General features: G+C 34.5%; 1 protein-coding gene across 1 annotated transcript in view; it reads right to left on the bottom strand.

Annotated features, from left to right (window-relative positions):
• The window catches only part of Gnai1 (G protein subunit alpha i1), a 114,668-nt gene that overhangs the window by 35,956 nt on the left and 74,480 nt on the right, over positions 1-4,232 (bottom strand). The gene's annotated exons all lie outside the window — the stretch shown is intronic.

The raw sequence follows: 4,232 nt of genomic DNA, 5'->3' as shown, positions 1-4,232 counted from the left end.
AAGGCTCTTCCAGACAGTAACCCAACATACTACTGGAAAAATGAACAGCAGACCCCAATTCTATCCAAAGGAATATTGACAATGGATTGCCGTAGATGAGGAACAGCTGACCCTCCTGGAACAGGGACCTCTGGCTGACTAGATTTACCAGAAGGGCAGACAGGGGGGAATGGATGAGGGTTCTGACAACACAGTGGACAGTGACAGGGATGGCAGAGTATTGAGCCTCTAGTGGGAGAGGAAGGCTGTCTATCTGACGAGTTTGTATTCATGCTCAGATGCCGAGGAGCTCAGAAGGTGGGCGACTGTGACCAGCGATAGTCATGTATATAGAGATTAGAAATGCATGTGAAAACGTCTCAATGTCAATTGCTTTGGAATGAATTCTTCTGTATGTCCTTATTCTTTTGAGGCCAACTTAACACAGGAAATGGGAAGTTGGAAGCATATTTAAGCAATCATTGTGATTAACAAGCTCAAGTAAAAAATAAGCTTTAGTTTATTTGAAGTTTTAGATGAGCCTGTGTTTAAGTCAAGCAAATTACAATAATAACTTCAGTAATACTGTACTTCACTCAAGGATCCCACATGGAGTAAGAGAGACATCCTAAAAGCATCATGGTGACAGTCAACTTTAGTTTGCTTGATGTTGAAATGACAACTTGGAAGAAGGTAGGCTAGAGTTTCCTAGGAAAGTATATTCTGGAAGTAAATGTATATGAACTGAATCAAATTAGAAGTGATTTCATATAGAAAGATTGTCTTGAGAGTAACATTAACTTGTCATTCTCATCTGTTACCACTGCTTGATTTCACCTTTATAAATTTTTCAAAAAGGAGCAATAACTAATTTTATTATTTGATCTGAACATGGGAAACATTCTAATAGACCCTCTGTTAAGAATTCTAATGGCATTTGCCAGCTACTTAACAGGGAGAACCTTTGTCCAAAACCCTTCTATGCTAACCAAATCTCAATCTAATTCCTTCTTGAACTACACTGAATTAACAACCAGGCATTTCTTAAACATTGCAATTTAAGTTTTTTCTTTAGTCCATGGTCACTAAAACTAGGCAAACAAACAAATCAGAATATATGATGCCCTGGATTTAAGAAAACAAATTTTAAGTCCTGAAACAGCAAACTTCTTTATAATTACTATCATTTCATAGTTTTAAGACAAATGAATCAACAGTCCCCCATCAGACAAAACATATGGTCATTTGAACTTCTAGAAGTATAACAGATTAAAAGGCAAATGACTCAGTAAGAGAGCAAAATGTATCTGCAACAGCTTAAAAAGAAATAAATGGAAACAAGAAACAGTATATTCAAAAATATTTCTGATATTAAAGTATGAAGATAATATTGTGGATAAGGCATTACCTATATCCTCATTTAAGAAAATGGGAATGGTTGCTTGGGTGGGTGAGGAAGAGATTATAGAAAATTAGAACTGAATTTTGTTCTCAGGGAAACTTAATTATGTCAATCACCGATAAGCAGTGATAACAGTAACAAATGTGCTACCTTTAGAAGACGTGTGGAAGCAGAGATACAATTCTATATATTTAACTGTGCTTCTAACTTATAATAATGAGTTTTCTATTAAGAAGTGAACTGAAGATAAGTTGATTTTTAGCTTTAACTGCAAATCCCTTTTATTTTTAGAAACTGTTTTGTTATCCTTACCACTTTAGATAATTGCAGTTACCTAATACGATGTCTAACCCATAATTCATATTAAAGCCTTTGTTTGAGTGAATATTTTCCATCATAACATTTTAAATCAAAATTTTAAAAGATAAATTTCAATAATGACATGAACTATTCCATTTGCAAGCAAACTAAGTGTAGATAAATTACTTTTGAATAGAATGATTTAACAGTTGCTACTATTTTGTTTTTTAATTGTCTTTCTTTATTCCACTTTTCAGATACTGTGGTGATGGAGTAAAATTAGCTAAAGGAAGAGATAAATATATATCCAGTCTTGTAAACTTTGAATTTCTACAAATAAACCTAACAGAAACCAATCAATAGAACCTGAAAAAAGTGTCTCAGAGATGATAATTGGTTTATCTATTACTTCATAGCATATAAATAATTAGATCTTTAAAAACATGGAGTATAAATATTAAGAAATTTTTCATAAGGAAAATAGTATACCATAAATTTCGAACCCAATTTCCTTAGTGACAAGTAAAGTCTACTCAATCTGAGTCAACATATCTCTAAGTTCTGCAGAAAAAAATAGGACCTGACTGCATCTTATATATGAATGTAGTATTCCTCAAACCAGTCTTCTTCATGTTGGTTTAAGAAAAGCAAACAACAAAAAGAAATCTCTACCCACTAGACCAAGAAAAATAACTGAAATAAAACCCATGCAGCATATTTAGTTTTAGCATTTTTGTTCTTTTTATAGGAATATTAATTTGGGCAAAGACAGTCTCTTTCAAGCATGGGACTCCTTTGTAGGTTAACCAAGCTCCAGTGGATGGACCTATACTGAAGGACATTTGGGGACACAAATTAAGACTCTAGAGGTCTTATTATATACATATTATATATATATATATATATATATATGTAATAGAGAATATTAAGTTGGGCAGGGAGCAAGAAGGAGAGGTGTGAATAGGGGAGGGGATCTAAATACCATCAAATTATATTATATGAAAATCACAAAATTTCAATAAAAAATATTAAGTCCTTAATATTTGTATCCTTTAGGGAACATGTGATATTTATATTTTGAATAATGGACTGTCACATTTGTGTGACAAAGGGGCCTAGCAAATTGTGCCAGGGCTTTATGTTCATTGTCCTTTCAGCTGGACACAAGTCACACTTAGGGCATGAGGCATTTTAAAAGAATTTGAATCATAAGACATGACGTTTTTGAAAAAGAACTTTCTCCAGTCCCTGTATATCATTTCAAAGCATGGAAACATAATACAAAGGAGGGAGTAATACTGGTAATGTTTGTAGTGAGTATATTTTTTAAACATCAAGTGACAGCACAAATATTTGGGACGTCTATGAAAGTACGGACATTTCATTCCAGTGAAGACTCCTGAGATATCAAGTTAACATAGGTATATATCATTACATGAGCTGTGCAACCTTTTTTTTTTCCATTGGCTCTATTGTTGTTACTTAAATGAGAACAAGGTGAACAAAGCTGTGAATAGAACTGCACACACCTGGCAATTCTGACTAGGGAGTCATGTGTTTAGCCAGTGGAGCACTAAGAAGGAAGAAACGGGACCTAAACAAATCAAGCAGCAAGCGACAAGAGAGGGAAAAACTGGATGACAGAAACTGATGAGGAAGCCACAGAGATGAGAGAGACTCAGCAAATTCAAATTTTAGATTGGCCAGCATAGAAGTGGGGACATGGGGGAGAAGCCCCAACATTAGCTGAGAAATTATTGGCAACCACTGACTACTGGGAGAGGGAGAGTTGGTTTTCTTTGGGTGTGTGACCCTTTGACAGGTTAACCAAGTTCCAGTGGATGGACGTACATTCAGTGACATCTGGGGACACAAGCTTCGCTTGATAGGTCTTAATATAAATGACTGAGTAAATGAAAACCGATGGGGGTGTATAAGAGGGGCACAGACGGGAGGGGATCTGAATATGATAAAAATATATTTTATGAAACTTGCAAAAATTCAATAAAATTAAAAAAATAGATATTGCTCTGTTGATATACATTTTTTCTCATTTATCTGAAAACCATTATACAATGGAAGAAGAGAACAGAGAATGCAGTTTTGTTAATCTAATGTAATGTTTTACTGACCTTCTCTGAAAATGGCTCATTCTAAAATGAGGGACTGGTAGAAAAACACTCCAAGATCCCTTCTACTCCTCAAGGCTACAATTCAGCAACTCTCTCTTGAGACCTTAGTAAGTTCATGTTCAGCACACCTTAAGAAAACACCTCTCACCATGAGACTGCAAATAGTAGTTTGAAATCAATCAAAATTTTTATGAAAAAAATTAAAGGCACCTTTGTTTTAGAACATTTTTATAAATAAGTATGTATTATATAAGTAAAGCTTCTTGTTTTTACCAAAAGACAGCCAGTGATACTTGCCCTGAATGCACTGCTGTATTACTGTATATTAGAGAACTCTGTTCTGTTTAGTCAAAACAGCCCAACAAAAACAATTACAGTTTAAATTCCTGTAAAATTTGTAGGGTAGGCCCAGGGCATTT

This window comes from Nannospalax galili, unplaced genomic scaffold, assembly GCF_000622305.1.
Source record: "Nannospalax galili isolate Female #2095 unplaced genomic scaffold, S.galili_v1.0 scaffold312, whole genome shotgun sequence".
NCBI classification, from domain to species: Eukaryota; Metazoa; Chordata; class Mammalia; order Rodentia; family Spalacidae; genus Nannospalax; species Nannospalax galili.
This window is presented reverse-complemented; position numbering and strand designations above follow the sequence as displayed.